Below are 18,570 nucleotides of genomic sequence, written 5' to 3' on the forward strand. Positions count from 1 at the left end.
GCCCTACTTAGGTTTCTAACTTCGCAATAGATTGAGAGTGGGAATGAAGCAATTGTGTGTTTACCTCAAGAGTGCCCAAAGCATTCAAAACTTTTTCTTTAAAGGCGGGACTTCTAGCATTTCCTTGGGAATAAGATTGGTTGGGAAAATAAGAGTTAGCAAATTGATTCCCTTGTGATTGATAAGGTCTATAACCTTAGGATCCTTGGTTTTGAAGTGGAGGTGGAATGTACTTCCCTTGAAAACCGCCTTGAGAAGGGTTTGAGCCCTCTCCTTGGTTTTTCCAAGAGAAATTCAGATGATTTCTCCAACTTGGATTATAATGAGTACCATAAGGATTGTTCCCTTGGTTCACAAAAGCTGCATTGACTTATTCATTAGGTTCATTTTGCACTTGTCTGTGAGGACAATGAAAAGTAGAATAAAGAACACTAGAACAAGTTATACATGTTTCATTTGATGCACGATGAGAATGGTTAGGGAAGGAAGATACTTGGTTCGCCGAGTTTTGGTTAATCAAAAATTGATCAAACCTTTGAGATAAAGACTTCATTTCGGCGGCTATTTCATTTGAATGGTCGACTTGATGTAAGCCAACACTCTTCCTACCTTATGAATTTCTACCATTCTTGGATGATAATGTTCTATGCAAAGAATTTTCACTCATGCTCTCATAAAGATGCCACACGTCATCCTCATGCCTATCAATGTAAGAGCCACCCATAGAAGCATCAACCATGCATGCTTTTGTAATTGTCCGATAAGCTCTCAAAGAAATATTGAACTAATTGCCATTTGGGCATGTCATGATGTGGACACTTCCTAAGTAATTCATTAAAGTGTTCCCATGTGTAATACCCCTAAGTTTCAAAAGGATAGTCTCGGTATTAATTAATTGTTTTATTTAATGCTTTAATTGTTTTCTTTTCATTAATTGTTTTATTTAATGTTTTAATTGGTTTAATTGGAATTAGTTGTTGGTTGACTTGTTTATTTGATTTTATTTTAGTTGCTTAGGTGTGTTATTTAATTATTTGTTAAATGTTTTATTTAGTTTATTTGGTTAATGGGTAATAAAAGTAAATTAGTTGATTAGATTTTTAAACGTGACTGTTATATAGTTCCTTTAGGTATGCACAGTAGCCGTCATTGTTCAACTTAAATTTCTGTATGGGCCGAGCAAATCCGGTTAGGGTTGAGAGAACCTAGGATTAGTGTGGCCTATAAATACTCACTTAGGATGCCTGCCTAGGGTTTTAAGAAGAAGATTACGACATAGTAAGTCTGAGAGCAGTTTTAGAGACGGTAGGAAAATAGAGAGCAAACGAAAAAGAGTTTCGTCGGAAAATTTAGACAAACGTCGGTGTCAGGCAAGTTCTGTCTTAACTCTCTCCCTTAGACTTCGTGTTCTTTGCATGCTTAAATAGTTTCAGGATGATTTATATGTTTAAATTAAAAATAAAAAACGTTGTCTGTTTACTTGATTAAAAGTTTAACTGAAACAGAATCTGATATACCTGTGTTAAATTGTTCCAAGTTGAAATTTCTTGTTTAGTTCTCTGTTTAATCCACATTAGTGATATAATAAGGACTGAAACAAGGGTTGGAACATACTGGGACCTAGGTACAGTTTCTAAGAACCTACACAATAAAGTGTCGGAGGAGTAAACGATGCCGGAAAATTGAACACGGAGAAGAGGAGGAAGAGAGCCGGCTCCTTTTGGGATTGGAGCCGGCTCCTTTGGACTTGGAGGTGGCTCCAAGTGTTTTTGGAGCCTGCTCCATTCTTTGTTTTCCCGTTTTTTCTTTCTGTTGGCTTCTCTTTTGATTTTCAGTGAGACAGAGGCTTGGTTATGAAGTTTCTAAGTTTTTCCTAAGAGAGTTCAATACTTTAATGAATGGTTTAACAATGGACTGGTGTGGGGATAAAGATTTAAGGGTGGTGAGTCTGCTCCATGGGTGTTCTCTTTGGTGTTTTATTTTCTGTTTTGCTTTTTCTTCAATTGTAGTGATAAGGCTTCATGGGGGGTTGATTTCCTATGTTTTAAATGGAAATTAAATACTGTGAGAAATGGTTTAGAGTAAATTTAAATTGCCAAGAATAGAATATTATAAAGCTGCACTCAGAGCACTTAATGGTAAAATTGTATGGAATCAGTTTAGGTGTTCTGCAGAGAGGTATGGTTTTGGTTAATTAAATTTATTAATGTTATTAGAAGTTTCTGTGAGAGCTTATTTCACTGTTAATGGAATGTGTTTGTGCAAGTATAAAAACATATACATGTTTTAAGTCTATGTTGTGCTAAGATATTATTGTAAAATTGAGTGCATAAACTTGTTGGATATAAAACTACAAGTATGATAAATTACTTATAGTTATTTTTGCATGTCATGGAATTAAGTTAAAGAATATCTATTTATGCTCTGTTTATTATATGGAAACTGGAAATGGAGTTATAATACAGTTACAGTCCGTTGTGATCAGGTTATGGTTTCTGTGTTGATTTAATTAAAGCATGTCTGTTAAACTACTTTATCATTCTTAGTTTAGAATTCTTGGGATTGACATTCATATGGTCAGTATGTTTATCAACTGGTTTAATTAAAGCATGTTTGATAATTACTTTACTATACCTAGTAGGGACTTGTTGATATTGTTATTTAATTGTCAATACCTTATCAACTGTTGAATGGATGGAATTATATGCATCGGTATGGGATGGTGTCATACTAGGTTTGGATTAGCTTAAATTGCTAAGTCCTACCTATTTTGGAGTAAGGGCACGGGTTATAAAATACAATCCTCCTTATATATATAAATCGGTACGGTTAAATACGCCGAGTGACTTACTGGATTTCTTGTGGATGGTTAGAAACGGAGTTTAGATATATTTTTATGTTACCGTGTCATGAGCTTGAGTCTCAGTGTCAACGGTTAGGGTGCGTATATGCAGTTGGATGTGCAGCTGACTGTGAAGGTTGAGGTATACCCTATTTAGGTTTAGGTACTCATGCCCACTCAGGTGCGTATTATGTGATGCCTTCTATCCAAGTTGAGACCCTCTGCATAGCCTAGCGAGAGTCTAGTAGTGTGGATATATGTATGTACGGATTATTAGTTATTGTTGAACTATTTAGTATGTACATGCGTATCGAGTCTCTGCTTGGATTGTAGTAGGATAGAACTTGTTCGTGGGCCTGACCCACTCCTATTTTTCAGGTGTATGTCAGTTCCAGGCTTGAGCTTATTCGTGCTAAGCAGAGACGATCTTCCATTCTACCGACGATGTAGGATTTCTTTCTAGATCTTGGATTTGGATTTTATCTTCCATTTTACTTTCATTCAGTGTGGGATTTTTATTAGGGGTCCACTAGAGATGGATTCCCGAGTTGTTATAATTATGGATTTTTGGTTTATCAGATTTAAGTATTTAATTATTTAAGGATTATCTTTTAGTTTTCTTTTCAGCTTTAAACTTTTATTCTTAAATTCATATTTTTGTATTCTGTGTTCGTTCTAACATATTAATTTTTTGATATCCCTCGGGTTTGGGCCTGGGCCTGATCAACCCGTGTCTCGGATCCGAAGGGTATCACAGTTGGTATCAGAGCACTCCAGGTTCAAGTGTCTCTAGGATTCTATCGTATAAGACTTCCGCGTAGCATTTTCTCTTGAGTAGAGCTTAAGTTAGGATTCATTGTATTCCTTATGGTTCGTATAGAAATGGTACTGATGTCTGTCTTTTCGTGTTAACAGATGGTTAACGCTAGAAATGGACAGAACATGTAAGGAACTAAGAAGGAAAGGAGAGTGGCACGTAGGCAACAATATCTCCTACGGCGTCAGCAAATGGAGGAAGAGCAGCAAAGGTTTGGGTTTCAGGATAACATGGGTCAGTTTCAGGAGGAACAGGAGGAAGTTCAACAGGCTCAGGAACGGGTCAGGGATCCAGAGATTCCTCCTCACCTCAATGACCTTGTTGCTCGGGCTCTAGAGGTTGGGGTAACAGCTGCACTCCGGAACCAACCACAGGTTCAGCAGGCACCTGTACCAGCACTAGTGGTTCAGACAGATTCTTGGGGAAAGGCTAGGAGCTCTTTCACAAAGGGGAGTCCACCTGTGTTCTCAGGCTCAACCGATGCGAGAGCAGCTCACCAGTGGAAACAGGACATTGAGCGTCATCTTCGTTTGGTTCAGTGCACGGAGGTTCAGAAGCAGATGCTTGCTACTTTCAAGTTAGTTGGGGATACACTACAGTGGTGGGAGTCAGTTACCACCTCAGATGAGAGGATGACATTGTCTTATGATGAGTTCAGTGCTCGCTTTGACGAGAAATATTTTTCCTATGCAGTCAGGGTAGCTATGAAGACCGAGTTTCTAAATCTGCAGCAGGGAAACATAACAGTGGCGGAGTATGAGCAGCAGTTCACACGCTTGTCTCTCTTTGCACCGGAGGAGGTGGATACAGAGGAGAAGAAGCGCAACAGTTTTGTCAAGGGACTGATGTGGTCTATCAAGAGAGCTATTACAGGTAGTCCAACCTATACTACCTATGCTCAGGTGGTAGACGCCGCTCTACAATAGTATTAGTTGACTGTGGACATCAGACAGGCTCGTGGTGAGAAGCGGGGAGATAAAAACTCTACTAATCAGTCAGCTGAAAAGGGGAATGGCAATGGTCACTGGCAGAATGACAAAGGCAAGTTCCAGGGACAATAGCCTTGGAAGAAGCATAAGGGTGGTTCAGATGCTCATCGGAATGGGGCACCTATTCAGAGGCAACAGAATGGGGGACCACAGGCAGGACAGGGTCAGCCACAGGCTAACCGACAGAGGAGGCCATTTGGTACTTTCCAGGGTAGTTGTTACACTTATGGAGAGTATGGTCATACCACCAGGCAGTGTCCTAAAGCAGGACAGGGACAGGGACAGGGACAGTATGTGCAACAGGGACAGAGGGCGCCAGTGCCTCTACCAGCTCCACAGGTTCCACGGATTTAGGGACAGACACATCTGGCTTTACCGGCACCGCCGCAGACTCAGGGACAGGCACCACAGTAGTTGCACTATGGCAGGGTGTATAACCCCATGCCACAGGATGTTCAAGCACCTCAGACTATAGAAGGTAAGTTTCCTATTCATGGTTTACATGGACGTGTTTTATTTGATACAGGTGCTACACACTCATTTGTAGCTAGGACTTTTGTTGCTTTATCTGGGATGAGGACGAGGGTATGCACTAGACCTCAGGGTAATTCTACACCATTAGGTGATACAGCTATTATACATGAGAGTGATGGGCCTGTGACACTAGATATTGGCAGACTCAGATTTCTAGCCAATCTATTGGTCCTGGACATGCACATTTATGATGTGATACTTGGGATGGATTGGTTGTCTCACTACCATGCCCAAGTTGATTGTTTTGATAGATCTATTATTTTTACCATACCTGGTTAGGATATGTATGTAGTAGCTATGCCACGTTCAAAAGGGGGCGGTAGCACCTATTTGTTCCATGTGGAGGAGGAAAATAGGGAGGGGTTTATTGTGCCATTGGATAACATACCGATTGTACAGGATTTCCCGGATGTATTTCAGAAGATTCAAGGGTTGCCACCTAGTCGCGAGATCGATTTTTTGATAGACTTAGCTCCAGGCACTGCACCTATTGCTAGGGCACCCTATAGGATGGCACCGGTAGAGATGAGAGAGCTAAGGGATCAGATTCAGCAGTTACTCAGCCAGGGTTTTATTCGTAGGAGTACATTACCTTGGGGAGCACCAGTTCTATTTGTGAAGAAGAAGGATGGTTCGCTTCGTCTGTGTATAGATTACAGGGAGTTGAACAAAGTTACGATCTGTAACAAGTATCCTTTGCCCAGGATTGATGACTTGTTTGATCAGTTAAGGGGAGCCACATATTTCTCCAAGATTGATCTGCGTTCTGGGTACCATCAGCTAAGGGTTAGGGAGCAGGATGTTCCTAAGACAACATTTCTCACGAGATATGGTTCTTATGAGTTTCGTGTCATGCCATTTGGGACGACTAATGCACCAGCAGTGTTCATAGACTTAATGAATAGAGTCTTCCGGGCTTACTTGGATCAGTTTGTCATTGTTTTCATTGATGATATCTTGATCTATTCTAGGTCTGAGGATGACCATGCGAGACATCTTCACATAGTCTTACAGACGCTTCGTGAGCACCAGTTATATGCCAAGTTTGAGAAGTGTGAATTTTGGCAGCGGGAAGTGAAGTTTCTGGGTCACGTGGTGTCAGAAGGGGGGATAGCGGTTGATCCCGCCAAGGTTTCAGCTGTGGTAGAGTGCGGACAGCCTACTTCACCTACCGAGATTCGGAGTTTTCTCGGTTTGGCAGATATTATCGTCGGTTCATCCAGGGGTTCTCCAAGACAGCAGGACCACTCACTCATCTGACCAAGAAGGGTGTACAGTTTGTGTGGGATGAGCACTGTCAGCGAGCTTTTGATGAGCTGAAAAGGAAGTTGACTTCTGCACCGGTTCTTGCTACTCCACAGAGTGGGATCGAGTATCTTGTTTACACGGATGCTTCGTTGCAGGGTCTTGGATGCGTTTTGATGCAGGAAGAGCGACCGATTTCTTATGGATCTCGGAAACTTAAGCCTCATGAGCTTAATTATCCAACGCATGATTTGGAGTTGGCAATTGTGGTCTTTGCTTTGCGTATTTGGAGGCATTATCTATTGGGTGAGTCCTTCAGGTTATTTAGTGATCACAAGAGTCTGCAATACTTATTCACTTAGCGGGAGCTGAATATGAGACAGCGCAGGTGGTTGGAGTTTGTGAAAGATTATCATTTTTCTATATAGTACCATCCAGGAAAAGCGAATGTGGTGGCGGATGCACTCAGTCACCGACCTGTTGGTAGTCTTTCTACCTTATTCACCACTGAGTGGAATGCTTTGAAGAATATAGACGAGTTGTCAGACGCTTTTATGGCTTGCATGGTGGTTACACCTTCCATCATTCATAAGGTTTTACAAGCACAACTCACCGATCAGCAGTGTATCGACAAAGTTACAGAGATAGCTTCCGGAGAGGTTCCATTTTATTATGTTGGGGCTGATGGAGGTTGAAGGTACAAGGGACGGTTAGTGGTACCTTCTACTGATAATTTGAGGAAGGATGTGATAACTGAGACTCACCACTCTGAGTTCTCTGTCCATCCAGGAGGCGATAAGATGTATCAAGGTATGAAGCGGCAGTTTTGGTGGGCAGGTATGAAGAGGGACTTTGCTCTTTTTGTTTCTCAGTGTAGTACTTGTCAGATGGTTAAGATTGATCATCAGAGGCCACCAGGAGCTCTACAGCCACTACCAATTCCGGAGTGGAAATGGGAGAGCATATCTATGGATTTTGTGGAAGGGTTGCCAAATTCTTTCAAGGGGCATAATTCCATATGGGTCATTGTGGATAGGTTGACCAAGTCAGCTCATTTCTTGCCTATTTGCACTGACTACACTTCGGAACAGTTGGCGAGGCTTTACATTTCAGAGATTGTGAAGCTACATGGCATTCCATTGTCTATTATATCGGACAGGGATTCGAGCTTTGTATCTGGATTTTAGAAGAGTTTTCAGCAGGCTTTAGGTACAGAGTTACACCTTAGTACTGCTTATCATCCTCAGACTGACGGACAGACTGAGAGGGTGAATCAAATTATGGAAGATATGCTTCGGTCGTGTGTTCTGGATTTCAAGGGCCACTGGGAGGAATATTTGCCACTTGTGGAGTTTGCATATAACAATAGTTTCCAGAAGACTATTGGTATGGCACCATTTGAGGCATTGTATGATCGACCGTGTCGATCACCTGTTTGTTGGATGGAGGTTGGAGAGAATCGATTCTTGGGTCCTGAGTTCATCAAGGATACCTCTGAAAAGATTGCTCTTATTCGAGATCGCATGCGTACTGCCCAAAGTAGGCAGAAGACCTATGCTGATTGTCGTACTCGGGCATTGGAGTTTCAGGTTGGGGATCAGGTTCTACTCAAAGTGTCACCTATGAAGGGTGTAATGTGCTTTGGGAAGAAAGGGAAGTTGTCACCGCAGTTTATCGGTCCATTTATGATTACGGATCGAGTTGGAGCTGTCGCTTATCGGTTGGCACTTCCGGATAATTTGGATCGTGTCCATAATGTGTTTCATGTTTCCATGTTGAGGAAATTTCTACGAGATGAGGATCGGTATCAGCATATCGATGTTGGGGAGATTGAGTTGCAGCCGGATGCCACTTATCTGGAGCCACCGTGTTGTATTGTAGATCATCGGGATCAGATTCTTCGTAATAAGGTTATTCCTTTAGTCCGTGTCCAGTGGAGTCATCACAATGAGGCTGAGTCTACTTGGGAACAGGAGGACGTCATTCGCTCGCAGTTTCCTGAAATTTTGGAAGAAGGTAAGAGCGAATTCCGAGGACAGAATTCCTTTTGTTAGGGGGGAAGAATGTAATACCCCTAAGTTTCAAAAGGATAGTCTCGGTATTAATTAATTGTTTTATTTAATGCTTTAATTTTATTTAATGCTTTAATTGTTTTCTTTTCATTAATTGTTTTATTTAATGTTTTAATTGGTTTCATTGGAATTAGTTGTTGGTTGACTTGTTTATTTGATTTTATTTTAGTTGCTTAGGTGTGTTATTTAATTATTTGTTAAATGTTTTATTTAGTTTATTTGGTTAATGGGTAATTAAAGTAAATTAGTTAATTAGATTTTTAAACGTGACTGTTATATAGTTCCTTTAGGTATGCACAGTAGCCGTCATTGTTTAACTTAAATTTCTGTATGGGCCGAGCAAATCCGGTAGGGTTGAGGGAACCTAGGATTAGTGTGGCCTATAAATACTCACTTAGGATGCCTGCCTAGGGTTTTAAGAAGAAGATTACGACATAGTAAGTCTGAGAGCAGTTTTAGAGACTGCAGGAAAATAGAGAGCAAACGAAGAAGAGTTTCGTCGGAAAATTTAGACGAACGTCGGTGTCAGGCAAGTTCTGTCTTAACTCTCTCCCTTAGACTTCGTGTTCATTGCATGCTTAAATAGTTTCAGGATGATTTATATGTTTAAAATAAAAATAAAAAACGTTGTCTGCTTACTTGATTAAAAGTTTAACTGAAACAGAATCTGATATACCTGTGTTAAATTGTTCCAAGTTGAACTTTCTTGTTTAGTTCTCTGTTTAATCCACATTAGTGATATAATAAGGACTGAAACAAGGGTTGGAACATACTGGGATCTAGGTATAGTTTCTAGGAACCTACACAGTGAAGTGTCGGAGGAGTAAACGATGCCGGAAAATTGAACACGGAGAAGAGGAGGGAGAGAGCCGGCTCCTTTTGGGATTGGAGCCGGCTCCTTTGGACTTGGAGGTGGCTCCAAGTGTTTTTGGAGCCTGCTCCATTCTTTGTTTTCCCATTTTTTCTTTCTGTTGGCTTCTCTTTTGATTTTTAGTGAGACAGAGGCTTGGTTATGAAGTTTCTAAGTTTTTCCTAAGAGAGTTCAATACTTTAATGAATGGTTTAAAAGTGGACTGGTGTGGGGATAAAGATTTAAGGGTGGTGAGTCTGCTACATGGGTGTTCTCTTTGGTGTTTTATTTTCTGTTTTGCTTTTTCTTCAATTGCAGTGATAAGGCTTCATGGGGGGTTGATTTCCTATGTTTTAAATGGAAATTAAATACTGTGAGAAATGGTTTAGAGTAAATTTAAATTGCCAAGAACAGAATATTATAAAGCTGCACTCAGAGCACTTAATGGTAAAATTGTATGGAATCAGTTTAGGTGTTCTGCAGAGAGGTATGGTTTTGGTTAATTAAATTTATTAATGTTATTAGAAGTTTCTGTGAGAGCTTATTTCACTGTTAATGGAATGTGTTTGTGCAAGTATAAAAACATATACATGTTTTAAGTCTATGTTGTGCTAAGATTTTATTGTAAAATTGAGTGCATAAACTTGTTGGATATAAAACTACAAGTATGATAAATTACTTATAGTTATTTTTGCATGTCATGGAATTGAGTTAAAGAATATCTATTTATGCTCTGTTGGTTATATGGAAACTGGAAATGGAGTTATAATACAGTTACAGTCTGTTGTGATCAGGTTATGGTTTCTGTGTTGATTTAATTAAAGCATGTCTGTTAAACTACTTTATCATGCTTAGTTTAGAATTCTTGGGATTGACATTCATATGGTTAGTATGTTTATCAACTGGTTTAATTAAAGCATGTTTGATAATTACTTTACTATGCCTAGTAGGGACTTGTTGATATTGTTATTTAATTGTCAATACCTTATCAACTGTTGGATGGATGGAATTGTATGCATCGGTATGGGACTGTGTCATACTTGGTTTGGATTTGCTAAGTCCTACCTATTTTGGAGTAAGGGCACGGGTTATAAAATACAATCCTCCTTATATATATAAGTCGGTACGGTTGAATACGCCGAGTGACTTACTAGATTTCTTGTGGATGGTTAGAAACGGAGTTTAGATATATTTTTATGTTACAGTGTCATGAGCTTGAGTCTCAGTGTCGACGGTTAGGGTGCGTATATGCAGTTGGATGTGTAGCTGACTGTGAAGGTTAAGGTATACCTTGTTTAGGTTTAGGTACTCATGCCCACTCAGGTGTGTATTGTGTGATGCCTTCTATCCAGGTTGAGACCCTCTGCATAGCCTAGCGAGAGTCCAGTAGTGTGGATATATGTATGTACGGATTATTAGTTATTGTTGAACTATTTAGTATTTACATGCGTATCGAGTCTCTCCTTGGATTGTAGTAGGATAGAACTTGTTCGTGGGCCTGACCCACTCCTATTTTTCAGGTGTACGTCAGTTCCAGGCTTGAGCTTATTCGTACTGAGCAGAGACGATCTTCCATTCTACCGACAATGTAGGATTTCTTTCCAGATCTTGGATTTGGATTTTATCTTTCATTTTACTTTCATTCAGTGTGGGATTTTTATTAGGGGTCTATTAGAGATGGATTCCGGAGTTGTTCAAATTATGGATTTTTGGTTTATCAGATTTAAGTATTTAATTATTTAAGGATTATCTTTTAGTTTTCTTTTCAGCTTTAAACTTTTATTCTTAAATTCATATTTTTGTATTCTGTGTTCGTTATAACATATTAATTGTTTGATATCCCTCGGGTTTGGGCCTGGGCCTGATCAACCTGTGTCTCGGATCCGAGGGGTATCACACCATGCCTTATGAAATGTTTCTCCATCCCCATGTGTGAATTCTCTAATTAAAGTTCTCATGGCATTGGTCTTAGAAACCGGATAGTACTTCTCTTCAAGAACTCTTGTTGCATTTTTGCCCAAGAAGTGATTGAAAAAGGCCTAAGATTGTTAAACCAATACTTTGCCTTGTCTTTTAAGGTGAATGGAAAAAGTTTGAGTCTTAAGACCTTTTCCGGCATGTTCGTATATTTTACGGTGGAACATACTTCTAAAAACTCATCCAAATGCTTGTAAGGTTCTTCACTTGGAAGTCCATGATAATTAGGAAGCATTTGAATGGTTTGTGGCTTGATTTCATAGTGATGTGCTCTAAATGGTGGCAATTGAATGCATGTGGGTGCATTATATTCATTAGGCACATAGTGATCTCTTAAAGCAAGTGGAGGATTAGCAATTTGGGGTGTAATATGGGCACCTTGATTTTGATTTCCTTGAATGATGGGAGGTTGTGGAGCATACATTGGCCTTGGCATTCCAAATGGAACTTGGCCTTGTTGTTGTTGTGGTTGGTGAATGAATGGCCTAGGCATGTCTAATGGTACTTGAATGTTCTCATGATGCACATTTGGATGGAAGATACCTTGTTAGTCTATGTGACCAAGGTCCCCTACATGCTCTTCATTTTGGCCTTCCATTGATGTAATGGATTGGGTAGAACTAGAACTTCCTTTTCCCCTAGGATTTCTAACTACGGATTCAAGATGCAAATCAAGAGGGACAAGAGTTGGTTTTAGTGATCTACGACCATGCATGCACAATGTAAAACACACAAACACAATGAATGAACAAGCACTTCGACTTCACAACAATTCAATGAAACTTCCTCCACAAACAATTAACCCATACTCCTATGCTTTAACAACAATGATGCAAAGAATAATGATGAATGCCTCCACGCGGGCTCACAATTTATCTAAGAATTTAAACACAAGCCTCCACGCGGGCCGACGATTTAACTAAGGGATTAAGTAAAGAAAGTATCACAAAGGTCCTTTAGTACTTCAATTCCAAATTTATACTAGCAATTTTTTTAAATTTTTAGCATTTTCCCTTTCTTGCTTAGCTCCCTTGCTTGAATGCTCTTTTGCTTGCCCCTTAACTCAATACTCCTTGTCAAAGATGAACAAACACAATAAGTAACAAAAGAAAAATAAAAACAAAGTAAAGACACGATCAAAAGAGTACTAATTCCTAATGAGTTCCACAAATATGACGTTGCCTAATCCCCGGCAACGGCGCCAAAAACTGATGGTGTCGGTTCGCCGTCTCTATACCATAAGCTTAGAGAGTATGCATTAAGGCGAGGGCCAAGTTTTACATTTATAAAAGCCACTACTACTTTCACTAAAAATGTAGTTAGGGTGAGTAGGGATCGCTCCAAGGGATTGGAGTCGAATTTGGTTATGGAATCGCTATTAGGGTTAGTAGGTCGAGTGATCAAACAAATAGTTAATTAGTTGATTAAACTAGAGAGTAAATTAAACTAAATAATTGAATGCAATAAAGAGTAAGTAAGAGAGAGAGATCTTGGGGTTTAGAGGTCACCACCAAACAATACAGTAAGAGAGAGAGATCTTGGGGTTTAGAGGTCACCACCAAACAATACTTTTCTACACCCTTAACAAGTGACTAATGAAGGAAATGTGTGTTACAATATTGATGTGTGTGTGTGTTTGGTTGATTCAATTAGCAAGGGTGACCAATTAAGTATATATTGTCTAAGTAACATGTGAAAAGCACAATATATCTAACAATTAAGTATATATTGTCTAAATAGCATGTGAAAAGCACAATATATCTAGCAAGTCATTAATTCTTTCATTAAGCTCACAAGCCAAATACACCACAAGGTTAGAGACATATGCTACTTGCATTCAATAGTATGGAATATCAAACAACAAGCATGGATTGTCCTCCCATCTAACAACTATGCTACCACTACACTACAATTAAGCTAGTGACATGAAATTAAACTAATTAAGCTAAGGGAGAGGCACAATCCATCAAGAAATGAGCATAAACCATCAAGTAAATTACAAGAGCATTCCATTAAGCACTATGTTTTGACAATCTCTAGATCTATGGCATTAATACACATAGACATGCATCAATAACACAAGAAATAGAGACAAACGCATGAACATCTATTCTAGCATACATAGACATATGGATAGAATGAAATGATCAATTAGAAGCATTAAACCACATAAATCATTGAATAAACAAGATATATATATATATATATATATATATATATATATATAAGTGCCAAAACATGTATTAAAACACTAATCCTTCAATAATACACAAAATCAAGATGTAGAAAGTATGTTTGGGGCTAACTCTAGCCCCAAGAGGATGTCTAGCCACTCATGGTAGTGCTTCTTCAACCCTCAAAGGCAAATTCCATGGAAGAAATCTACTCCTTGGTTGATGAAGAGCTCCCAAGCTTGTGTCTCTAGCCTCCTCCTCCTTTCTTCCTCCCTAAGAATAGCCTCCATTGTGATAAATCAATCTAAGTGTCTCTAGGTATCTCCTCTCAAAAAGTGTATCATATTCTTTATATAGGTAGGTCAAGTGACACACAAAATGAGCTGGGGTCGTGCACAAAATATTCCCCAATGATTGGATAAGGATAGCTTTCAATAAGCTGAAAATTTAACTTTTTCGCACTGGAGGAAGTTCGATCGATCAAACCTTGGACTTGGATCAATCGAACATAGCTGAGATCTATCAAACTAAAGTTAGATCAATCCTCAATGGTGGCGCTTTTCGGATAAAAACAAATCTGAGATATTTCGAAGATATTTTTAGGAAAAGGACAAAAGTGGTTGGTAGGGTGGTACAATTAGATAAGATCAATCATTTGGATAAGGACAAGGTAGTTCGATCAATCGAAGAATGATGTTAGATCGATCGAACTTTTGAGATCTCTGAGATATTTGAAAATTTCATCATGGCTCTGATCCATCTTGAAGTGCTGAGATCGATCATGTTAGATCGATTGAACTTTGATCTGAGATCGATTGAATATGTTGATTTCCACATTTTTCTTCCTTTTGCTTCCACTTGGCTCCTTTCTTTGATTCATCCCAGAATTGCTTCATTTCTGCTCTTATTTGGCTGAGTTAGCTTATTTTCAGGATAAGTGCCTTAAAATGGAAATAATACGAAATCAATCTAAAACGGTAAAGTAAGATAGATAAAGGTCCTAGAACACTCAAACTTAAGGGGTTTAAAAGCGCACTTTTCAGCGCTCATCAAACCATAATAAATCAATTATTGTTATTATGGAATATATTTCTCCTAATTAAAATTTAATTATCATTGGCAACTTTACCATGCCACCAAGAGTATGTTTATGTCCATACAATTTAAATAGTAATTTATTTATGCATTAGCAACTCATCCATGCCTCCACCACTCATCCATGCCTCCACCAGAATGATTTTGCCTATACTATATAATAGTAAATTCTCCATACTATTAATGTGCGTATTTTATTTTGTTCACACAATTAAATGGCAATCTATTTATGCTATAACAACTCATCCATGTCTCTGAATAAATGCCTTTAACATTTTTAATAAATACAACATCCATACAATAGATAACACATGCTTTATATATATATACACACACACACACATACATATATACATAAAACATTACTTCCATATTTTACATGCCAATGTATCAAATCATCATTACCATATACAACCATGACATATTATACAAATACAATCATAGACATTCTATATAGATCATAAATTTCAACAAACATCATTCCATTCCTTAATTAGGCTTGCATATTAAATTACACAATTTAAATAATATAATAGGCTAATTTAAAACTTAATAATTAATATTAATCCTTCCCATCAATTTTCATAACACAAGGCTCTAGGCCCTACAGAAATGGTTTCCCATAAATACTCCATGTAGGTTTAAATAATTTTTCGACACCGTCTCACTAAAACGTAAATATCTACTAGTAGGATAGGAATCTGAGAATGAAATTGGTATCATTGGAAAGAGAATGAAAAATCCTTAAGTTTGAGCTCAAGAATGACCCCATTTGGATTTAAGATGATTGAGTATGACTGTTTCAATTTCAAGTGTTGGAACAGGCCAACATGGATCAGCACGCGCGCCAACGTGCTGGATCTAAGCCTCTGTGTATGCTGGTGCATTCTTATTGGCTGAGCTCATACGCTACTGTAAGCGCGACCGCATTGGATCCATCTCTCATCAAGTTGTGTCTCAACCATTCAGATCCGCATGCACTGTAGTGCTGTGTACTGCACCGTACCAGATCTGATACCACCAATTGCCCTTACCGGTCATTGGAAACTCACTGCCGGAAGTTCCAAAAAATTAAAAAAAAAAAATCTCAAAAAATTCAAAAAAATTCTAGAAAATCTTAAAAAATCCATAAAAATTTCAAAAGCCTTAATTAACCTTCTTAGACTATAATTGAAGCTTAAAAGTTAATATAAAAATATATACAACACACACACACACACACACACATATATATATATATCTAACAATTAAAATCCAAAAAATTCAAACAATATAATAATTCTTATTTTTTTAATTTAAAATTTCTAATTTAACAATGATTTAATCAACAAATTATAACCTAAAGTTTTGATACCTAAGGTGAAATATTTATGGGTCTTAAGAGGAGAAGTAGAAAAGAACTCGCCTGAAGGTTTTGAAATGAAACAGATATCTTAAGCCTTAGTTGTCTCTTCTAATTCCGACAGCCTCCTTATTGTAGGTGTCGTCTTCTGATTCAGCCTCCTCTTGGTCAACCTTCTCTTCTTCTTCTCTCTATCTTATTTTTCTAACGTGAAAACTTTTTTAACAATATTACATTATGTGTATATATAGACACATGTATACTGTAATGACTAGTTCTTTTTCCCATTTTTACGGATTTTCTTTTTTCGTTGATTTTTCCTTTTCTAAGTTCAGGTTTTGTTTCCTTCGGGCCATCATGAGTGCTCAGGAATAGTTCCCAACACTCTTTCTTTTGGGAAATTGGCATTGTCCTTGTGAGGACCATGTCATCTTTTTTCTTTTTCCGACATTTTCCATTTTCGTCTTTTTCTCGTTATGTTTCTTTTCGCGTAACCTCACGGTTTGTACTCAGATTTGATCTCAGCTTCGGATGCATCAATTTCTTTTAATTTCCATGAAATGAGTAGTTTTACTTTTTTTTGAAAAGCAGGCTACTTGTTCACTTTTCGCCGTAGGGGTATGGATGCATAGTTTCTTCGGTAACATTTACGCTTTTGTGGCATTTTGTGTAATTAACTTTTGTAATTATTTTTTGTCTTAGGGACCTTTTTGTAATTTTTTTCGAAGATATTTTAGGGAGGGATCTTTTTGTAATTTTTGAAAAGTGTGACAAGTGTCACACTTTCATTGGTCCACTTGGAAGCATTCCATTGGTGACACTTGGGAACCTTGGATTGGTGACATATGGCGGGTGAAGATTCACCCACTTGGTGATCTAGGATTGGTCCACTTGTTGGCTTAGGATATGGACAAGTGTAGGGCTTAGATGAAGCCTTAGGAGGAGGCTTAGGATGGTGACAAAAGGAGGGATAAGATTGAGTCTTGCATTTGTGTGTGAGAGAGGTAATGTGTGAGTATGTGTTTTTTACTATCATTGACTATGTGAGTAGAGGAATACATGATTTTCATTTAGGTTTTCATCTTTTTATCTCCCAAAAGCCACCATTGTTGTAACCTTTAACCTAGACCTTACACCTTGGTTTTGAACCTTTTCCCCCACCTTTTGGCTTAGTCTTTAGAAGACAAAAGCTCCCCCTCATACCCCTCTACAAAACCCTTGTTCGGTTTCTTGATTTGCCTTTACCTTCTTTGGATTATAGAGATTCTATTCTCTATTAAGGTAAGGGTTGTTGTATATTTATTTCCTAAATGTTTAATTATTTTTGAGGTTTTATATATGTTGTATACATGCTTGTTGAATTGTAGGATTGCATTAAGATGTAATTTCTATAAACTTGACCTTAGGTTTAATGATTCAAAGCATGTATAGTTTATTTATCTTGTGTAGAGATGTTGATTAATTTAGTAGATTACTAAATTCTAGAATATATATTTATCTTACGTGAGATGCTATTTAATTTGGTAAGTATTAAATTCTAGAATATATATTTATCTTGTGTGGAGATGCTATTTAATTTAGTGGCTTACTAAATTTTAGAACTTATGTTTGTTAAAATGTGGAATTCTTATAGATTATTATTAATTACCTTGTATGCTTATTACTATGTTGTTGTTAATTTGGTATTTATGCTACTATGGTAATTAGACTTAGTTAATATGTGATATCGATTGTAGCGTGTAACAAGTCGCATATTGAAGACTTGACATTTTATATGCCTTGTTATATATAACGAATCGCACATTGAATATTCGACATTTTGAATGCCATATAGTTAGAGACTATAGTGCATGATTTGTGTGAGTCCATGTATGGTTATGCATGGTAGTTGTTTAAATGCATTTTACTTAAAGTATTTAAGTTATGCGTTTCGTGTTGATTTTGGAAACTTGGGGTGTCGACCTTTGAACAGCTAGAGCACAACTCTAGAGCGGAAGATACGAGTTCTTCCCATATAGTGCGCACTTAGGTGGTTCCTAGCGGGTTAGTACCCAAAATAACTACATGCGTGGTTTGATCCACAAAGGCGTCCGAGTATTCCATCATTTGATTTCGTTTTCATTTATAAGTTGACATTACATTTGAAGTTGTAGCTTGTTGAGTTCACTAGTAGTGAATGGTTTATATATGTTTCAATTTCGTTTAATATACTTATGCCTAATATGCTAGTATATTACGTATTTCATTTCACTTGCTTAAGATAGCTTGAGATGCTCCCTTAGTTCACCTTACAACTTAGACGTTAGGTGGAATGAACCCTTGTATTGATCTATATTGAATTTGCATGACACTTGAAACTTTAGGGTATACGCATGCACTTCTTCCCGAGAGTAACTTGTTTACTCACTCTGGGATATTTTCAGATAAGGAGACTTTGTATTGGGATACACAACATCCCTAGGTTTACTTGATTGCTTGAAGCACTTTTGCGTATTTTGTATACATACATATGTTAGCATGTTTGTCTTTATTTTGGTTTGATATACCGAAACTTGTATCTTTCATTTGAAATATGTAATGTGTACTTAAGTGCACCTTTTGAGACTTGTTTGATACGTATGTAATGAGGCCAA

This window comes from Cornus florida, unplaced genomic scaffold, assembly GCF_030987335.1.
Source record: "Cornus florida cultivar Cherokee Brave unplaced genomic scaffold, ASM3098733v1 CherokeeBrave_3.0.0_Hap2_Chr01, whole genome shotgun sequence".
NCBI lineage: Eukaryota > Viridiplantae > Streptophyta > Magnoliopsida > Cornales > Cornaceae > Cornus > Cornus florida.